Genomic DNA, 22,889 nt, shown 5'->3' on the forward strand with positions numbered 1-22,889 from the left:
TTCCCCAGGTGCAGCACCTTGCACTTGTTAGTGTTGAAACCCAACCTGTTCTCATCCGCCCACCCCTGTAACCTGTCTAGGTCTGATTGCAGCCTATTCCTCCCCTCTAGCATGCCCACATCCCCCCACATTTTACTGTCATTTGTGAATTTGAACAGGGTGCTTTTTATCCCCTCGTCCAAGTCACTGATGAAGATGTTGAACAGTGTGGGTCCAAGGACCGAGCCCTGGGGGACCCCACTGCCCACACCCCTCCAGCCCCAAAATAACCCATCCACCACCACTCTCTGGGTGCTAGCGACCCATTTGACTGTGTGGGTGTTGGTGCTACAGTCCCCTAGTTTTTTTAATGAGAATGGGGTGAGAACAGTGTCGAAGGCCTTCCTGAAGTCCAGAAAGACTATGTCTACTGCATCTAATGATTTTAATCCTTCTAGCCAAGGGGTTGGCAACCTAGGGTCCACAGCCTGGACCTGACCTGGCCCATAAAAAGATTAGATCCGGCTCATGGCAACTCAGAGAGTTGGCAGCACTCCCCTGCCAGAGCAACAGGCATCCCCAGGGTCCTATTCCCTGTCATGTCCAGTTTATTCCCTCCACTGCTGCTGGTGCAAGAGAGCAGGTATCACCAGGGTCTTACTGTCTCCCTCATTCCATCTGCCCTCCACAGGATTTGCTAATTGCCAGAAGATGCAGAGATTTGCAGTTTGTGACAGGGGCTGGAGTGCTAGCCATGGCCCATTACAGCCAAAAGTTGCCAATCCCTATCCTAACCCACCTCAGATGCTCTTAATAATGTGCTTTTAGCAGGTTCATTGCTAATTAGGTCTTATCAGTGTTTATTAGAGGAGAAAGGGTCTGAGTAATAAGATTAGGAACTGTAAGGTGTGTAGAAAACTGAGCACATGCTGAATGCAGGCTCAGAGTAACACAGTAACAAGCCTTTCTGAGATGAGAACAGCTGAGCATGTGCTGAATGCTTAATTTGGTTTAAGTAGTGCCTCTTACTTTGAAAACAAGAAGATCTGGCAAATGGCACTAGCCATTTGCTTGACTTAAAGGTCTGCATGCGTTACCCACAGGCATCTGAAGTGGCTTTTACTGTAATAAATAATCCATTAAATATAAATATCTAAAATACAGGTGAGAAGTATGGTAGTAATTATTTTTCATGGTTGTTTACACTTTGTGTACTCAGCATGCTTCACCATATCTCCAGATTTGTAAACCAGACAGAGACTTCATTTCCCCAAATATCAAAAACATGACACACCCTTTAATTTAATAAAGCAGCTGACTCTTTTAAAATCTTAGCCTTGAAAGTGTGGTAATGCATTTTGGTTTTGGTTTTTTAATTGAAGAAACATGTATTTTAAAAATGTTTTTACTGGCTTGAAGTAAGCCTATTTTGATTAACATGACTCTCATAACACTCTAAGAAGAAAGCTCTATAAGCATTCAAATGGTCTACTAGACTATTATCTACTCAAATATTAAGGAAGCTCATAAGATACTATGATGATGGAGCCCATTACTAGTCTCTGCAGTTTCTCATCCCAAAGATACAGACTGAAGCTGTCAACAAAAAGCTGATAGTTGTAAGAGTAGCCAAGTTCTAACACTGGAGAGACGCAAAAGCAAAAAAAATCTACATAAAAATACTGAGATTCATTGTTAGACACCTAAGACAACTCTAAAACATTCCTTCATTAGTTCTGAAATGGAAAAATTATTTTGCTGTTATTATTAAAATTTTATTTTAAAACACGAGAATTCTTCACATCAAGTCTACAGTCTAAATATAAAAGGATCCTTTGTCTCATTGCAAAAGAAAATGGGAAATCGGAAGAACCATAAGTTTATTGCAAATATACCTAAATTTTAAGTAAGCCAACTAACAAAAGGATCAGCAAATACTGCACCTACAATATGTCTTCAGTATAGTCTCTTATCATCTAAAAAGATTAGTACATTTAATCTAAATACTCCAGGATATCACTCAATTGGAGCTGCAGTAACAGGCGCGCAACCCTTTGCCCTGTATGTTTCTCACTGACAACCCAAGGCTTTAACTTAACAGTTTATCCAAACAAAAAGGACAGCCATAAAAGCTCAGCCTGAATACAATGAATGTATTCTGCAAATTAGAATAGCAGATTTATATTATAATTCCACAGACTTTCTGCAGTCTACTGTTATATCCTGGTTTAACGACAACTAAGTAGTAACTGAAAAGAAAATGTGGAATGCACAAATATACCTTGCCTATTTGAAAAAACAGGTTTAGATTTGGAAGTAATGAAGGATAAAATATCCCTGGTCTTAAACCTCCAAGATAATTCCAGTGGGAAAATGAGGATAGGGCCATACTGATTGAGTGACTTCATCATTTCTCTGGTAGAAAAGTGTAGGACCACATCATAGAGACAACTTCCCTAAACAGATGTCAAAGAGAGGAAAAGTATAAACTAATTTGATTGGTTCTTATTTGTACTCATACCTAATTATTATTCTGTTAGGAAGTCTTTAGGGGAGTTAACAACATTATAGGTTCATTTAGAAGTAAACGTATTTGCCTCAGAGATAAAAAGAAAGATACTACTGTTTATTGCATTAGCCAGAGCAGAGAGATCAATGAAAATTGATGCTCCCAGGAAAGATAGTAAAGAAATCAAAAAGGTGCAATACAGCACAATAAGGTGGATTAATGTATGTAATGACTACAACTGTGTGATAAAGAAAGACTAGACTAAGACTATGTTAAAAATGGACTTAATTCAAGTATATCAAATACTTGAATTAAGACAGACAGATATACCATATTTATTCAAATCTGAGTTTTTTTCCTCCCAATCAGCACAAAGGAGTAACCCCCTCATCTTAGATTTGCATTCAAAGCAGGGGGGAGGAGCAGGTGGCTGCTGAGCCCAGGTCGGGATAAGAGTCAGATGCATGGCAGATTCCTGCCCCCTCCACTTGCCCGCTGCAGGTTCCAACCCCTCCTGACCTCTTTCTCCCACTTACTGTCAGGAGCAACTCAGCTCCAGCTCAGGCTGGATTTCCTTCTGGGCACAGAGCGCATGGAAACTCTGTCCCCAGCCTGGCCAATCAGCAGCACCAACACTGCTGCACGGTTGACAGGGGCTGTGCTCCAGGGAGGAAATACCTGATAGAGGTAGAGACTGGGGGGAGTGGAGGGAGGAAGAGGCAGAAACTGGGGGAGTAAAGGCAGGGAAGAAGCAGAGACGGCGGGGGGAGCAAAGGCAGAGACTGGAGAGGGCAGAAGAAGCAGAGGCTGTGGGGAGCTGGGGGTAGGATAGGGCAGGGGGCAGGAAGACAAAGTAGACTGCTTGACTCTTTCCCACCCCCGCTACCCAACCTCCCCAGCCACTGCTTTCTCTGCTGTAGCAAATGGGGGCGTGAGGGAGGGAGACAGATGAATTTTACACAGCCCTCGGATGATTAGATTCTATTTCTTGGAAATTATAACAAATTTATAATTTTTCCACATATAGAATCCAATTATTGGGGGGGTCATCTTAAATTCAGGGTCATCTTAGATTCAGGTATATAAGGTAAAATAATTAACTTTCTGTTCGGATGCCAAGAAAGATCATAATGAGTTAACCCTTCCATTAGAAGTGCTCAAGCACAAAGATATATTCACAAAGAATGTCTTTACTGATAACCTGGTGTACGAAAGAAACTACCAGGCCATGAGTTAAACCTTAAACTGTCATGCTCCTTTTCTTAGTGCTAGTAAGTTTATAGGTTGAAGTATTATTAGTCAGTTAGTGTTTACATCTAGTTTATGATTTTCTGCAACAAAACCGTTAGATAAAGTTTTTCTCACATATAGTCTCAGTTATGATACACAGTTTCCTATGACTTTATAATTTTAGAAACTAATGAGAAATTACACAATGGTGTCAAAGGTCTTTTGATGAACATATTCTATGAAGTTACAGTTAGTTTTTCTGGCTAACCTACTTGCTTAAATTTTGCTAATATCCATGCAGATTAAAAACCTGAAGCACTATGTAAAGGGTTCCCAATTAGTCACCACCCAAAAATAACATTGGGAAACAAACAGTAATCATTCTAAGCATACTGCAGGACTGACTTTTTCGATGGCTGGGGAAAAATACTGAAAAAATATGTTAGCTTAATGAAAACTTATTGACTTACAGTACCATATTTACTTGATTCCAAGATGACATTTTTCCAGATGATATGGGAAAAAAAGCCCTTTGTGTTGGAATCAAATACATAGTGGCGGGGAGGCGGGGTAGGCAACTGCTGCAGCTCCAGCCCCAACCTGCCTCCCATCTGCTTCCCTTGCCTTCTCCTACCCCTGCAGCCTCTGCCCCTCCCCATGCCCCCACTGCTTACTGTTACTTCAGCTCCAATCCTGTTCCAACCTGGGCATGGAGCACATGTGTTCCAGCCCCAGCCGGCATAGCTGTGGTTGGTGTGTGACAGCTCCAGCTGCCATCACTGCTACCAAGCTGAGTTGGGGCCAGAACATGAATATGCACTGTGCCCCAGGCTGGAGTAGGGCCAGAGCCTGTCAAAGCAAGGGTAAGCAACTGAGGGCAGGCAGTGGGGGAAACAGTAGGAGAAAAGCAACAGTATGGAGGGGGTACAAGACTGTATAGGGGGCAGTGGGGGAGCAGAGGCAGCAGAGGTTGCAGGGGAGACAAAAGCAGTGGGCAGAAATGGGGGGAAGGAGGTTGAAGCTGTGGGGGGCAGGGAGGGAGGGCAAGTGGTGGGGGGAACAGGTTGCAGGAAGCAGAGTGGGGGGGCAAGAGGCAGGGGTCAAGCTATTGGACCCTTCCTCCACTGTGTGCCCTCCTACGACCTGCTCCCCCACCACTGCTTTCCTCACCGGCCCCCCGGCCCCCCACCCCCCCGCACCCTCCTGGTATTCAACCACCTTCCCCTACTGCCTCCCCCACTGCCTGTCCCCCTACTGTATTCCCCTACCCCTGCTCCCCTGCCACTTCTTTCCCCACTGCAGCAATGACGGGGACAAATTTAAGATGACTTATAATTTTTCCATGTCTAGAATCTAATTATTTTAAGATCATTCTAAATTCAGGGCCATCTTGGATTTGGGTAAATATGGTAGGTCTATTGATTAAAATAATATAGTGAACTCCTTCTTCAAATCAAGGGACAGGAATACATCTAATTTCAGATTAAAAGATTACATGAAAATCTGAAAAATCAAGGCTCTTTCTGACTCTAAAGAAGTCTAAACTCCGTACTAGGATTGGAAAATGCACATCCTTTAGCCCGAATGCACTGTCAGTTAGCTCTGAACCAAACACACACTGGTAAAATGAAGATTGGGACAAAGGCTCAAATTCAGGTTAGATAACTTGTGTTGACAGAATTTATTCGGAAAATAAAATGCAGTGATGCCCTCAATAGCTGTAAATTATATTTTGTTCTCTCTTGCAACAAACAGTTGGCATTTTGAGAGGTAGCACCTCTGTTTACCTGCAAAGAGAGATTTACTTAAGTTTAAAATCTTTGGGGATGTCTTCAGACAAGTGTGCACGTACAGTTTAGGGAGACTCAAACCTGTCTAAGTTGCCACAAACCACACCTGGTGCCCGTGCACCCATTTGCCTTGCTGGTAATTTGCAGTGTGGCACCAAAATTTGATGCTAGGAAATCCTGGTATCAAAAAAAAAACACAGAAAAAAAGTGGCATGGTCACACAGGAGCACTGTGCAGGTCCAGAAACAGAGCCTGGCCAGCCAGAGCCATGATCTGGCTGCCAGCCAGGCTCTGAGTAGCCAACTCAGTGCTATTAGGAGGCCCCCTGGATCCTAGGTAAGGCTGCTGGGACCAGCACAGGTGATGGCCCCAGCCTTGCCTATCCCACCTGGGACAATTTGCCACACACTGGAGCACACATGCAGGGGCATGACCTGGGGCACAAAACAGCTGCACAAATATGTGCCGCAGGAAACACGTGCCCCTGCATGTGCACACTCATCTGGATGTGCCCTTTGGGCCCATCTTGAAGGCAGCAAATAGGCAATGCCACTACTAACTATGATGTTAAAACAGGCAACAGAATCAGAAAATCTGCAAACCCTATTGTTCTATGTAATTCAAGGGTTGGACTCACAAGACCCATTAACAAAAAGTCAGATTCCATTTTTTTAAAACTGACTGACAAAACAGTTTGGGGCAGGTGATCTATTATGATGTAGTGGATTTGAGAAAAAAGCAAGTGATATTCTGTACAACCATGTCATAATTAAACAATATGTTTTAACTGAATATACTTCTACATAATCATAATCTACATGGTTATAAAGACTGTAAATGTGGCAGAATCAAAACCTCCAGTTCCTGATACTTCGCAACATATGAGTAATGTTCTATAAACTCTACTTTACTTATCTCTGGTATCTTCAACATCTAGACTTATATTATTTCTGTGAAAGGAAACTGTTGTTCCTTTTACATCTACCACAATGAATTTGTGCGATCACAAGCAGCTGTCAGTTTATGCCTTGGTGCTAGTAGATTTGTAAATCCATTGCCAGACATAGGCACTATGCTGTGAAAGTCTGATACAGGGCATAAAAAGCCAGAATATCTAAACTGTAAATATCAAACAAACTAAAGTTTCAATTTTGGGATTTTTAATTTTTTTATAACAAATTCCTTACTCAAGGGAAGTTCTCTGTGAGAAAATAACCCACCACGATTTTAATATTTATTAAACAACAATAATAAAGAGAAAACTGAAAACAATTAATCCATAGTAGAACTGATAGCCTTAGAAATCTGGGAATAATTATCTGGCCAAGAAAAATATAGAAGCAGTTCAGTTAAGTAGTTATTAACTGCACCTTTATATTATATCTATAAGTATTAAACTATTTTTGTTCAAAGGCATTGTTCTGATCTATCAAAAGAACAGCACTCAGTTTAGAGATAAGCTTTGACTGGGCACATCTACATGTGCAATTAATGTGATTGAATATACTATACTCCAGCTCAAATTGAGCCAAAGTAAACTAATCTGATGTCACTGTTTACATGTGAATTTATGCACAGTAATTTACTACGCTGCCAGATACCACTCGTATCTGGTGGGACTATCCAGCAGCACAGTAAATTAGTCTACTGCATCCTAATTGCTGTGCATGTGTAGACAGTGATGCTTTACTGGGCATGTCTACATGTTCATTAATGCGCCATAGTTACGGCACATTAAGTTTAGCTCTTGCATAACCAAGTACTAAATCAATGTGCAATAGTGCTGGCTCATGGGTTTTTACAGATGCTAACTGCACAGTAGCCTAATACTACTGCGCAGTAGCAGATTAGCATGGATTTTGCCCAGCATGCCATTGCAGTGTTTTTAAATTACTGTGCAGTTAGCATCTCATGTAGACGCACCCACTGGGCACGTCCAGATGAGTTCACACATGTCTCTTATGGCTTCTCAAACCAGTTTGAGATGCCGCAAGAGGCATGCTGACAACAAAAAAATGTTCCTGTGCTTCATATATTTGCAGCAAGGGCTCTAAATTTGATACCTGGATTTCCAGGTATAAAAAAAAAAAAAACGTAAAAAAATGGAGCAGGGCACGGTTCCCCAGCATACCCTGAGGCAAGCCAGGGCTCGGACCTCCAGAAACACTCTAGCATCTGGCGAAAGCGTTTCTATGGTGCTCCTGCTGCCCTAGCATGCCATGTTTGCATGTGGGGGGTCAAGCAGGAGCAATACAAAGTGGCATGACCTGGGTGCTGTCTCTGGTAAGTAGCACCTGGTGGGTACCCCGGAAAGGGGTGACAGCAAGAGCGCAGGGCCAGAAAGGGCCCAAGGATCTATTCACAGGGTCATCGTGGACCAAGAAAGTCGACAGCAGTGACTGCATGTAAGGGAGTGAAGCAGATAGCAGGCTCGGGAGAACCCGAAGCCGGTGCGACCCGGCACCACCCGTACACTCCGGTTCGTGGCGAGCGACAGGAACTTAAACGTTACAGAGACCCGGAAGTGGGAGGTGCCAGAGCAACCTGGACCGACATAAGAGGAGCACCGGAGCGGCTCGAGAGGTGGGCGGATCTGGAAGTGGCAAGGGCCGGAGGCGACACTGGTGCAAGGGATCTCCGGCGGCTCCGGGCCACTTGGAAGGGTGGCCGGACCTTCTGGGGTAAGTGGGGCCCCATCGAAGGGGTCAGAGCTCTGAGCAGCAGGCCAAGCAGGGCCAAAGACAGCAAAACACCGCAGGGAGCGGAAGGAGTCCTGTAAGGGTGTGGTACGGGAGTGATGGACATTCTTCTTTCTCTTTCGTTTGACTGCATGGGCAGAGCAGCCCGTCACAGGGGGTAACCAAAAGGGATCTGCCCTACCCTGCGGCCAAGGGGGGAGAAGGGGCACTGAGACTGAGGACAAGACTTGAAGCGGGCAGTACCCTAAAGAAGTGCTCTTGGCCGTGGTTGTTTTTTTGTTGTTTCTTCATTGACACTACTCCACTTCGTCAGTGTACTGTCCGGGGCCACCACAAGTGAATGACCGAAGCGGTCTGACAGTTCATAACGGTAGATCGGGCGAGGGTATAGGGGTGGAGGAGCCCTCAGGGTCCAGGGACCCTAACGAAGAGAAGAGTCTCATTCTCGGACTGTACACGCCAGACCAACTGGACAGATATGGATTAACAGAAAGTCGTGGCAGGCGAGACCTGACGCGTCTGCACGTCCGCACCGGGTAAGTCACTTTTGTCTTACCAAGAGTGGTCCCTATTAGAGAGGGTGACACAGACTCCAGGGTCTTTTTCACACTGCAGTACAGCAGGACCCAGCAGGGCCAGGATTCAGACACAACAAACGGGCGGCAGGTACCAAACCCAAGGAAGAGTCAATGCACTGGGAGACAGAAAGGTGCTGACAGCAGATGCCGTGTAAGCAGAGAGAAGGGAGGGGCTGTAGGAGATGCTTGGCATAGAAGTATCACCACTAGCCTGCAGCCAAAGATCCGAAGAGACCAAGCTCCAAGAAGGTACAGAACTTCAACCTCGACGACACAGGTGACAACATCAAGGTTGGCATTAGGTGGGGTGTAGGGAAGGCGGAGCCGCACAAAGAAGGAACAGCAGGCATGACCAAAGGAAGGCACTAGAGGAGGTGGGACCAAACATTTTCCTCCCAATCCAAACATAACCATCATCAAAACATGGCAGGTGAGGCCCCTGGAGAACCAACCCAAAGTCACCCCAATAACTAGGCTGTTCAGCCCAAGGCTCCATGGTGAGGTTTGAGAAGAACCCACACTTGCGATGCTCAGGGGAAAGACATGGGAGATTACAGTCAGTTTCAGCAAACACTGATCTCCCATAAATAAAGACATGACACTTTTTACACCCACCTACTGACACCAAAGCTGCTTTTTCTATTTGAACATACTGACACTCATTTTTGTTAGTGCCTGTAATTCATAAATCACTGCTTTGTTTAGAATGTATTCTAGTCAAACATTTTACATCAATATTAATCTTGAAGGCATCCATGGATAATTTTGTTTTGTGCTAATTGTTATACAACTGGGTTGAAGAATTAACTTCATCCACCTCCTTAAACAGTAATAATGTCTAACATCCCCTGTCTATTGGGCATCTCTGTATAGCAGCACTCTCAGACTACTGATCTCAGCAATCTCCTATATTGTTTAGCATTTCCAGGAATTTTTGTACCCTTTCTGATTTTCTGTGGTGGGCATATTTGTGATGGCTTTAACTTAACTATGATGTATATGTATACCTTGCTGCATTACATTCTGTTCAAAGTACATTCTTTCCCTTACATGGAATTTCAATTTTTGTTCAACTGCCTGTAGCTGGCAGGTTTTGCTCTTTCTAGAACTGCAGAGGGGCTCTAATCATTCTGTTTCGTAAGCCCAAAATGTCATTTATGTATACCTTAGTACCCTTTATACTGAGGTAGTCCAACTGGTTTAATTTGTGGCGTGTGGGCTCCCAATGTCCTTACATCTTTGGTTTACCACACTTTCCTCCACAGGTACAGGTATCACTCCCCCCAGCTGTCGTTGCATCCATCAACTGCCTGCTCTAGCTCCTGCTGCCTTCACCACTTCACCTCCACCTGAGTTGCTGGGGTCTTTACCCTCAACCCCTTCCTGTTGCCCTTCTGGGTGCAAGGTGGCACAATTGGGTAGAAGAGGCAGCAATGGACCCATGTGGTCCACAGCTGTCCAGAAGCTGTAGAGTCCAGCTTTGTTCTATCAAAAGTGTGATATGTTTTCCTGTGAAACACATGGGTACCAACACAACGTAAACAGTCTTTGAAAACAATATTTCCCCAAGTGAGTACTGGAAATATGACTGAGTGCTATTTCTATGAGAGCAACTACCATAATCTTGTTGACTGATCCACTGTTGAAAAATATTAAGCATCATCTGCATCCCATTTTTTCCTTGTAGGTAATACAAAAAGGTGCCTTTCTAAATGCTTGTTGAATTCCTGTGGGTATACATTCTTACTTCATTCGGATTTGGAGGTCCGTGTCTTTTCTGTAAGATTTCTTTTAATAGGGTTCTGGATGCTCAAATCATATCTATAGTGGCCTTAAGTATCATTCTGGATTCAGTGGGCATGGCTACATGAGATGCTACTGCGCAGTGGTTAATGTGCAGTAGTGCTGGTGCATGTCTTAAGTGATACTGCTGTGCAGTAGCCTAATAATACTGCACAGTAGTGTATTAGCACTGTCTATGTAGTAACATTACAGTGCAGCATTATTTGGCTATTGCACAGTCAGCACCTCATGTAGTTGTGCCCACTGACATATCATAGTATCATAGTAGCTAGGGTCAAGAGGGACCTGATCAGATCATCTAGCCTGACCCCCTGCCACAGGAAGGAATGAATTCTGGGTTCACAAGACCCCAGACAGATGATCATCTAACCTGTTTTTGAATTTGCCCAAGGTAGGGGTGAGGACCACTTCCCTAGGTTGGTTGACAAATTCCAAATACCTTGTCAAGGGAAGTAGTAGTTTCTCTTAAAGCTTTTGTTGTTTTTTTTATCAGAGATATCTCTGTTAGCCCTCCAAAATTGAAAGACTGGCTCTTCAGCCTTAGATTAATCACAATTCTTCTATACTTTCACTTTCCGTTTGTACTGTCAGGTTGCAAAGTTCTCTCATTTTATATTTGGATGGAGCTCCATAATCTCCCTATTTTTGTAATAATGTGTTAAAAGTTAGCCTTGTGTACCTAAGGTAACTGGAAACTGTTAAACATAGCATGTGCATCAAAATCTATTAGTGTCAAAAATAAATCTACCTTCTCAGTGGGCACGTCTACATGACATGCTAACTGCAGCAGCATAACTAAAAAGACATTTGCCAGCACTACTGCACAGTAACTCCAGTTACTAAGCATTTATTTAGTACTTGATTATACAAGTACTAAATAAATGTACAGTTCCCACTGTGCAGAAGTGTCTCGTGTAGGCACGCCTATTGTTGACCTTTTCTCTGGTACCCACAGCTTGCAAATAAAGAGTAAAGCATTATTTCAAAGTCTCCTAATTGCCTCCAGAGAGTATCAGCTGAAGTTTACCTTTCGGCTGCTCTATTCTTTCTTTCTATTTTCTTTCACATATTTTTATTTCTGGTATTTTCCTGTTCAATAAGCTTGAAAGTGCTTCTTCTTATTCATGCCTGATAATCCCATGCATCAGGGCTTCTGCTAAGAGGCTGAGCACCTTTGGTCTATAAGATCTTCCACTCTGACCTCTCTCACACCACAGCAGCAATTTATCCTACAAGAAACTTTACTACATGCCACAGGTGCTGGCCCCCTGGAACTCAGTCCCAGTGTGTAGGGGCGAGGAGAGGGCAGTGCTGGACCTCCAGAGCCCAATCCTGGCATGTTTAGCAGGGAGGGGGACAGTGCCAGGTCCCAGGGTCCGATCCAGCCACAGATGGGCTCTGGGCCACAAGGTGAGCACAACTACTATAGACCACTTGGATACATGGTTGCCTGTGCATGCAAGATCCTTTCCAGTCCTTTACTACTAATTTTCCCAATTCATTTCCAACTGCATCTGCCCAACAATCTATATACTTTTACAGTGCTCCTCCCTCAGACTTCCTTTGTTTAGGAATCTCAACTGTTTAAAAAGTACAGGTCCCAAAACCACATAAAATGACTTTTTATTCCTCAGGTGCTGACTTTAAAGCCAAGGTGATCTGAGGTGACTTGATGTTTAAAAGCTTGTCTAACAGCTCTCCCCATTCTGTAGTTGCTCCAATAAAAAAAATTATCAAGATCCTTGCCTCTTGTATACTTGCTAGATCCCCATGGCTGCAACAACACTCCAACCGTACTGAAAAACAAACTTGTTTTTAAATGGTAAAATAGACGAGTTTAGCACTTTTATAAATGTGTGAGTTGTGATGCACACCAGGCTAACACATTTAGAGCCTCATCACACAGGACATTTAATATGTGTTTTATTTAGATTGTAGTAAGAATTACCATCCCATACTAAAACTTAAAATGTGTTCTGAGCAGTCACACAGTAATGCTTACTATAATCTCAAGCCTGCTCTAGACAGGGTTGGTCCTGGCTGTGCCCTCACCACACTAACCCTGGCACTGCAGCCCCCATACTCAGACTCTGCACCCACTTTGCTATATGCCTGGCACTGTCCAGCCCAGGATCACCTACCCCAAGCATGCCAGGGTGAGCCAGGTCTCTGGCACTGGCAACAGGAAGAGGGAGACATAGGAAGCCAAACCTGAGAGTGTGCTTCTCCAGCTGTGGATCTGCACCTGCCACTGGATCTTCAGGGTGAGGCAGGTCTCATACTTAGTACACCTCTGGCATTCTTGAACCAGCTCTGGTGTGATGCTAGTGTTGGGAACTATTGGCTAATTTTTGGTTTGAGTTCTGGCACTGCACCAAAGCAGTTCAAGACTCCAGTGAGGTCCCAAGGCTCGGACCAACAGTCAGCTGATTGTAGGTCCCAGACTCAGCATTGCACTGGAATCCTGAACGCATATGATCTCCACAGAGCCGTCCCATGATAACTGAATATATAATACTTAATACGATCCGGAGATGCTCCTCCTGTCACCTTGCTACAATATGACCACACTGAGCATATGGTTTACTGTTTGAGAATACGGACATTCACATTTTAAGTACAATTAATATGTTTTAAGTGTAACATGCAACATCCCTCTTACAAAGTTGCTAACCCCTGTTTTCTGTCCTGCTTTAAAATGTGGTTGGAAAACACTTTTACATATTTTTTATTTGCTTAATTTAGATAGGACCTCTATTTAAAGATTCACAGTAACAATCCTGGTCACGTCTCCAGGACTGTATGAAGTTCTGTGCTACCGGTAAGCTGAGCTAACAGCAAACTGGCTTAAAGATAATTGCCTAAAAGCAAATAAAACACAAACAAAAAGCCCATAACCACAAAAGCTTTCAATTTATACATTTGTTAGATGGCTGCCAGTAGGTGAAATCTAGCTTAGCAGTTAGCATGCCATTCCTTTGTACACTTACAAAACTCCACTGGCTACATATAACAAATGGTTGTGTTGGAACACCCTACACCATACCTAGAGTAAACAAGCAGATATTGATTTATGTCGCTACAACTAAAAATTATTCAGACCATTATATTTTGGTGCTTACTACCCTACCGTGACCCACTGCTCTGAAGAAAAGGAAACAGGAGTGTGCAGAGCTCTTCAGCAAAAGGCCTTCAGCTAAACAAACATATTTTAAAAGCATGTGTGAAGAAAGATGCAAATTGTTTTTTATTTAGGCTCCAATGCAAAAAAAGAAACCCCCCCAAAAAACAAATAGTTAAAGCCTCACCTAGAATAAAGATGACAGAATTAAAGATGCTGCCTGACTACAATATCTAAAGCAGTAGGCAATAGAACTGACTTTGTCATCTGTTATGTATATTGAATCTTATAGGACCATAGGACTCAGGCAGCTGAGCAGAGCCAAGGAGGGACATGCCCCCGCCCCCAGCTCCTACTTGGCCCAGCCCCCAAGGAACCACGCAACTGGAGCCTCATGAATAGGGTGTGCAAACAGGTGCGCTTCTGGGCATGGCGTGGGATCTAGCATGGGAGCTCGCGCAGGACGGCTAGCAGGAGGGCCTGAGGCCCTGTCAGTGAGCCACAGAGTAGGTAGTCACGGAAGTAACTGGACTACCAGTGGCAGAATGCGGATGGCCACATGCTGCATCCCATGAGTCCCCTCGGAGTCTGAGGCCTCCCCCGTGGCACTTTTGAGGTCTCTACCCAGACAGAGTCCGTGGTTCCAGGCTCCACATAGATAGAGCCTCTGGCTCTCGGCTGCGGGGGCTGCCTGGCACGTTTTCAGGCACATGGGACCGAAAGCATGGCCCCCTCCCCTTGCGAGGTTTGCTCCACTTTGGAGTCTCTGGGGTGCCAGACAAAGGAACTCTGGGCCGCAGTCCAGAGACTGCATGCCATCAGGGATGGTGAACAGGAGATAGATTCCAACTGGCAGGCCTTTCATCCCCTGGTGGCTAAGGGTAGACCAAGGTCACCTTCTAGGACAAGGGAGGACTCACAGATCTCCCATACTATCCAGCCGGGGGTTAGATCAAGGTAGTCAATGGCCCCAAGACCCACTGCACCAGGGTCCCCTCCCCACTGGAGCTTTGCAATAGGTATGAACCTCTTGCATCCAGAGTAGAGCCTGCAGAGCTGCCAGTTCCTGCAGGCAATGGAGGCTCACTCACAGTTACCATCCCTGCTCTCCCTAAGACCATACATACAGTGGTAATTGTGGGAAACTCCCTCCTGAAGGGGACTGAGGGCACAATCTGCTGACCCGAACCCCTAGCCTGGGAGGTCTCCTGCCTCCCGGGAGCCCGTATCTGGGACACAGCCGAGAGGATCCAAAAGCTCCTGGCCCATCAACCACCACCCTATGATCCTTATCCATGTGGGCACGAATGACATGGCTCGGAGCAATCCCAGCTGGGTCATGAGAGGCTGCAGGGCTACAGGGGCTTAGGGGGCACAGGTGGTGTTTTCCTCAATTCTCCTGGTTTCAGGTTATGGGCTGAAGAGGGAGAGGAGGATCGAGATAGTTAACCAAAGACTACAGTGCTGGTATCATCATGAAGGCTTCAGCTTCCACAATCACAGTCCACTCCTAGGTGAAAAAGGCAGTGGTCTGCTGGGAAGAGATGGCCTCCACCTCGTTGCACTGGAGAGAAGGCTCTTCTCAGCCAGAATGGCTGACCTGCTCGACCGGGCTTTAAACTAAACGTGCTAGGGGATGGGGGGGACTACTGCCACAACAAGCCCATTGGGCAACTCGAGCAGGCTAAGGCACTCAAGGGAACCCACCCCTACCCCAGTCCCAGGACGATGTGTAGGGAAGACTAAGGCTTCCAATGGGACAGTTATCTGCCTGTACACCAATGCCAGGAGCTTGGGGAATAAACAAGAGGAACTGGTCCTCCTGATAAACAAGAATGACTACAGTCTCATAGGGATAACAGAGACCTGGTGGGACTCCACCTATGACTGGGCCACAGGTACAGATGGCTATACCTTGTACAGGAGAGATCGTGTAGACAAAAGGGGTGAGGGTGTAGCTCTCTATGTCAAGGAAAGCTACATGTCCCTGCAAGCCAACAGTGGCACCCAGGGTGGACAACTGGAGACTCTCTGAGTTAAAATCTGTGGTGAACATGACACAGGGGACACAATGGTAGGAGTCTACTACAGACCTCTTAATCAGAATCAAGAGCTCAACCAGGAATTTGCCAAGGAACTGACTGAGGCTGCACACTCCTGGTGCATGGTTGTCATGGGAGACTTCAACTACCCAGACTCCTCATGGGAAGAGCAGTCAGTCAAATCTGAATGGTCGCAAAGCTTCCTCATGTGCGTGGAGGAGTTCTATCTGACTCAAGAAATCTATGGACCAACAAGAGGCAAAGCGGTGCTCAACCTGGTACTGGCAATGGGGGATGATCTAGTCAGCAACCTAATGATCAAAGGGATGCTGGGAGACAGTGACCATGAGCTGATCACTTTCACCATCCACTGTAAAGCTGGCAAGTCAGTCAGCAATTCAGAAGTCCTCAACTTCAGAAAAGCTGACTTTGACAGCCTCAGAAGGCTTGTTGGCAAGGCCCTAAGGAACCGCGACCTGAAGGGGAACAGAGTTCAGGATGAGTGGTTGCTCCTCAAGGGAGCTATCCTAAAAGCACAAGCAATATTTATCCCATCTCAGAGGAAAGGCAGCAAAGGGGCACAGCAGCCCCCTTGGCTCTGCAGGGAACTTGTGGACCTCCTGCGTCTAAAAAGAACATCCTATAAAGGATGGAAGACTGGAACCACCTGAAAGGAGGACTATTCTGCACTGGTCCGGACCCGTAGGGAGTGAACTAGGAAAGCCAAGGCTGCGTCTGAACTCCAACTGGCTACATGTATCAAAGACAATAAAAAGTCCTTTCTTAGATATGTGGGGACCTGGAGGAAAAGTAAGGGACCCTTGCTAAACCAAATGGGACAACTGACAACTGACACCCAGGAAAAAGCCAACCTGCTTAACGGGTAATTTGCGTTGGTTTTTCACCAGCCCCAAGGGACAGCCCTGCTCAATACAGTATGGGACGGCCAGGGAGAATTGTTAACCTACCGTCGGGTAGTCACCAGATACAGGTGCATGCCTTTGCATCTGGTTGACATTTGCCAGTCTTCTCTAGAGTGTCATGACCCTCTAGTCAGTCTGGTTCGGGCTCTCACTCTCTCTCTCTATTCCTGCCTGCTATGACTTTGATGTTTCTAAGCTGTAAATGGAAGGGAAGGGTGATGACTTCCTTGCCCCAATCACAACTGACCACTGGTTCATGCTCCCTGAGTTCCACCTCAGAAAAAATGGAGAGGACAACAGAAAATCCAAAAAAAGGGGAAGATTTATTTAATCACATCAAGTCAGGGGTAGGATGACACCCTGTGTTCTGCCTGTCATCTCTTTCAACTCCCTGCACCTCCCGGCAAGCAGAGAAGGGTTTTTTTCATTGAATACTACCATGCCTGGCTTAATAGGCTGCTTGCGGCAGCCAATCAATGCATACAAAAAAAAAAGTAAACTGAGGGAGAGCAGTCGTTGCTCTCTCTCTCCCTGTCCTTGGCTTCATCTGTTTCCTCCTAGGTGCCTGGCTGGTGGCACCTCCAAAAAACAGGTTCCTCTTTTTTTTTTCTCTTGATCGCTGCCACGCCCGACTTAATTGATGGTCTGTGGGAGTTAATTAGTGCTCTTAACTGGAACCAAAACAAACTGATAGGGAAAGTCAATTCCTGCGCCCCTCTCTCTCTATTCTCTTTTTTTCTTTTCTTTAGTGAGGACCCCCTCTGAGCTTCCGAGACCCGACTGGTCTCCTGTCCCACTCCCGGGAACTTCAATCTTGGGCTGGGTATCGCAGACGTCCTACTTGCCCACCGTCTTCTCCTTCATCTTCTCCTTCCTTCCTCTGTTCCCTGCTCGGCCCCAGATACTGCAACCACCACGGATCCCCGCCAACCTGCCTCACCTGATGAGATGATAAAACTGATCTCAGGCAGACTGGGAGCTCCCGCAGTACCGTCGAGGTGGTATTCTGGCTGGACCTAAGCCTGTGGCTAGGGGAACACCCCAGGTGAGTATTCCCTGGTCCCTCACACCTACATCAATGTAGACCATGTGAAGGAACACCTTGAGAGGCTGGACACCTTCATGTCAACTGGCCCAGACAGTTTATACCCCAGGGTACTTAAGGAGCTGCCAGGCATCATAGCCCAGCCACTGGCACAGATCTGCAAGAACTTGTGGCACTCAGGTGAAGTGGCCGAAGACTGGAAGAAGGCCTGTGTGATGTTTATCTTCAAGGAAGCGAGGAAAGTAGATCCAGGGAACAACACGCCTATCAGCCTGACCTTTACCTGGGGAAGATCTTAGACAAAATTATCAAGAGACCACTCTTGACAAACTGGCTGATGGCAATATCCTGTATTGCCAGCACAGGTTTGTTATGGGTAGGTCTTGCCTGACCAATCTCATCTCCTTCTATGACCAGGTGACGTATCACCTGGACAAGGGAGAAGAGATTGATGTCATATCTTGATTTTAAAAAGCCTTCGATTTGGTGTCCCATGATCATCTCATGGAAAAATTGGCCAACTGCGGCCCCAGCTACATCACATCACAGTCTGATGGCTGGGGACTTGGTTCCGAGGTCAGACCCAGAGAGTGGTAATAGACGGAAGTAAATCATCATGGTATACCGTGATCTGTGGGGTCCCCCAAGGTTCCGTCCTTGGGCCTATACGCTTTAACATCTTTATTAATGATGTAGACACTGGTATCAGAAGTGGACTGGCCAAGTTTGCTGATGACACCAAACTCTGGGGTAAAGCATCCACAGCTGGGGATAGGATGGTGATCCAGACCAATCTAGACGGGCTCAGAAAACCTGAGAGAGGACAAAAACCTTATGGCGTTCAACACTGAAAAATGCAAGGTACTCCACCTTGGGGAAAAAAACCAGCAGCACACTTATAGGTTTGGCAGTGCTACGCTTGCTAGCACCACAGCTGAAAGGGACTTGGGAGTCATGACTGACCACAAGGTGAATATATGCCACCAATGCAATGTCCCAGCTGGAGAAGCGAGCAAAACTCTGGCTTGCATCCATAGATGCTTCTCAAGTAAATCTCAGGATGTCATCCTCCTGCTGTACTTAGCCTCGGTAAGGCTGCAGTTGGAGTACTGAACTCAATTCTCAGCTCCACAATTTAAAAAGGATGTGGAGAAGCTTGAGAGAGTCCTAGCCACGCACATGATCAGAGGACAGGAGAACAGGCCTTATGATGAGAGGCTGAGAGCCATGGGATTCTTCAGCCTGGAAAAGCACAGACTCAGGAGGGACCTTGTGGCCGCCTATATGTGGTGGGCATCAGGATCTGGGGGAATACCTGCTTACCAGAGCACACCATGGGATGACAAGGTCAAACGGTCATGAACTCCTCCTCCTCCAAGACCATTTCAGGCTGGATATAAGAAAGAACTTCTTTACTGTCCAAACCCCCAAGGCCTGGAACAAACTGCCTCCAGAGTTGGTGCAAGCACCTACTAAGGACTCCTTTAAGAGACATTTGGATGTTATTTTGGTGAGATCCTTTGACCCCAGTTTACTTCCTGCCCCTGGGGCAGGGAGCTAGACTCGACTATCTTCCAAGGTCCCTTCCAGCCCTAATGACTATGGAATCTATGAAATCTATTAAATTTATGTTACCAACTGATGCTCTTTTATAATGTCTTTAAGTTTTCTTCTGTTTTGGGGGGAAAGCACCACTTTGTTCCAGGTTAGAAAGTCTTATTTGGCTAGGAAAGCCTAAGTTTCCCAGCTGTAGCTGAAATAATAGGAGATTTGGGACAAATAGTTTTTTGGGATCCTTATCTTTTGGAGTATTCTTCATCAAGCATAATGTGTCTTATATGGTGGAGACTATTAGAGAATAATGGGTAGAGTACAAATATAAAACTGTTTTAATCTGGAAGGTAACACTTATCTTTTTTTAGACAGACTTTGGAACCAGTGTCAGGATGGCTAGAATGTACCATAAGACACATGTCAAGTCTAACAGTTCCTCATTTATAAGGAGCATGACTCTGGTTAGTCCCAGAGTTTAGAGAATATTAAAGACTTTCTGCAGTTTTTCAGAGATGACCACCATTCTGAGAACAAGGTGTCTATAATTTCTACCAAGGGTTCTTGAAATATTTTAAATTTTTCCAGCATTGGAACTGTTATGGAGGTTATGGTCTTGTCTGGAGATGAGAAGGAAAGGTGATGCTAGTGTGCTTGTACCTCTAAGTCTCTTTGGGGGCATCTTCACAAGATGCTAACTGAGGAGTTGCCTAATTAGCTCCTCAGTAAAGTGTCACCAGTTACACGTGCAGCACTATTAGGCCAGAGTAAACTAATTAACTCCACTGTAAGTTAGTACTGCCTGACACAAGTACTATCTTAGGGCAGAGTTATTTACTCTGCCGCAATACACATGTAGATGTTGACTGGGGCTGCTGGGGGCACAAGGGTACTAGAGCAGGTGCTGCCCTGATGCTTAGCCCCACACTCTGGCATCCTTGTACCCCAGCCAGCCCTCCACAACACATTAAGCTGGGAAGGAGCAGCTCTGGGCTGGCAGGTTGACCCCCAGAGCCCTCTTCCACCTGGGGTTGTGCCACCAGTATAAACTGTGCCAGAGTTTATTGCACATTAATTGCACGTGTAGATGTGCCACCTGGTACTTAGATGTCAGAAGTCCAGACAGGGATCTTTTATTTCTTTCTATAAAATGGTAAGTGGCTCCACAGAGCATGAGAGCAAGGTTTCAGCATCTGCATAAGAGCCAGAATATTATTTTAAAGATGCAAGACAGACTGGGCACATATACATGTGCATTAATGTGCTGTAATAACAGCACATTAAAGTTCAGTACCTGTAATAACAAGTATTAACTTAATGTGCCATTTTTGGTGCTACTGCACAGTAGCACTGGCACATGTCTTTTAGGTGATGCTTACACACTGTAGACTACTTCTACTGTGCATTAGCCTGGCTTGCACCATGATCTAATGCAGAGTAGAATTAGTCTACTGTGCTTTTAGCGTCTCGTGTAAATGCACCCACTTTTGACTAAACCAGTATCAGTCTGTGGGGGGGGGTCTCTGCCTGGTCATTCTGCAGCATCCTTCATAGACCTCATGGAAAATGTCTTCTGCTCTACCCTGAGGAAGAAGTATATTCTGGAAAAGGTGATAATAAGCATATTGTTTCTATGGATGGTGTCAATAATCAGTGTGCTAGTGGTGACAGTTTTCGAACCAGGTCAGTCTCAGTACCAGATACAGTTTGTATTAAGTACTAGGTCAATGTCAGGATAGGTGGCAGTGGAGCCCTCAGCACCTGCCCAGTACCTTCCCAGTGTGCTTCTTTCCAGTCTGCTCCTTTTTCACTCATCCTACCTCAGCACGAAGTGAGAACATGAGAATTTATCCTCAGATGTTTTCCAGCGCCTCTGACACTGAACTCTTCCAGGAGCTTCTGCCCTGAAATTCAAAGTGGCCTCCTTTTTTCCCCCAAGGCTTGGGGCACTGCCATTGACATGCGAGTCCTCAGCGATTCCATTGCTAAGGATGGAATATTAATGGTATGGATGCCGATACCATCTCTTTGCATAGCATTGGTTTCTCTACAGAGACCTTGGCATTGCTTGCCTTTTCACTGACGTACTGCACAGTGCTGATGATTCTGGGTCCAATGGCACTTGAATAGTCTGTTCTACGAGATGTTGTTTCTGACTGGCTTCTCCAGATTTTTTAATTCAGATGGAGAATTAGTGTCAAACTGGGTTATGGAACTCCCTTAATCAGAGTGGGCACCTGCCATGCCCATCCCCAGACAGGCAAGCTTTGAAAACTGATTTCCAGCATGCCATATGAAGCTTATGAATGGTGAGAGGGATGCAGTTTCTGTATTGAAGAGCCAGGATGAAACAATTAAATCTAGACAAGGTTTATTCAGCCCACAAGTATATAGTTTAAAGAGCTAACTGCCACTCTGAAAAATTTTAGTTTTTTAAAAAAATTTTGGACAAGAGTTATCTAATGCTAGAGTCCAGCAAGTCACACATCAGCAGACTGTTATGCTAGGAAAGGAAGTAAAAAGAAACAGAGGAAAGGTCACAGACACTTATCTTTTCTGACCACACATGGGAGCACCAGAAGGCACAGAGTATGTATATGTTTGCAAAGGATACCATTAGCTGAAGGTATCTGCTTTTGTGCACATGGGGCACATGCCCCCTTATGGCCCCTCCAGACATGCAGGTAAAGGTGTGATGGGATGTGATATGCAATCCATACAATCACACTTCCACCCATGCCATACATGGTTCCTGGACTTACTTCATAGCATCTTCTCTTGCTGCTCCCCACAGTACTGGTTGGGAAGTTAGAATGTTTAGAGTATAGCTAACAATCCAGAAAGTTTTAATACAAACAGACCATGGTCCAGCTGACTTTGTCAACTTTCAGGGTATTTTCACCTGACCTTGGAAGAGATATACAGGAAATGAAGTATTAACCAAGGAGGGTAATAGTATTTTACTGTGTGTGCTGCTCCTTGGTAGGAGTGTTGAGCTGACTGCATTATATTTTGTTTTTATAATTTTAAACAACTACCAGGGCAATCTATAATTAGGTACTTTGTAGTTCTTCTAAATAACAAAAAAAAGAAAGAAATGTACTGGGGACTCAAGCAACTCCAGGATTGCGATATTAATGGATTCCTTACATGAATGGATTCCTTGCATGGAAGACACTGCTCCCTCCTTGGATCAATTATTTTTATTATTTTACATAGCATTTAGGTATGCATTTCTTTATAGCACTCAAATATAAATTATGAGGTACCTTAGATTTGTTTTCATTTTAAACATGGAGTTAAAACAAAGTAATCTCAACACTGGGTTTCTAAAGTCTACTTCTTACCTGTAATGCAAATTAATGTACCAGAAATGCAGTTGCTTTTGATAGCATGTATATTTTTAAACATACACTATTAACTTCATTGGCACTTAATAAGCACACAAGTCGTGGGCCTCAGGCCATGAGCCAATGTCAAAGTGCCAAGATTCAATGTTGCTACTTGTATCCAGAGCAGAAGAAAAATAAGAAACAGTAAAACAGAAGATTTCAGCAGGCCTCAGTCAGGTTTTAAGATGCCAAGACTTGGCATCTGCTCCAGTAAGAAAGAAAAAAAC

At 45.0% G+C, this 22,889-nt stretch overlaps 1 protein-coding gene across 2 annotated transcripts in view; it reads right to left on the minus strand.

Annotated features, from left to right (window-relative positions):
- SSBP2 (single stranded DNA binding protein 2) overlaps positions 1 to 22,889 on the minus strand; it is a 319,456-nt gene that overhangs the window by 241,214 nt on the left and 55,353 nt on the right. The gene's annotated exons all lie outside the window — the stretch shown is intronic.

This window comes from Crocodylus siamensis, chromosome 3, assembly GCF_052110815.1.
Source record: "Crocodylus siamensis isolate JL-2025a chromosome 3, ASM5211081v1, whole genome shotgun sequence".
NCBI classification, from domain to species: domain Eukaryota; kingdom Metazoa; phylum Chordata; order Crocodylia; family Crocodylidae; genus Crocodylus; species Crocodylus siamensis.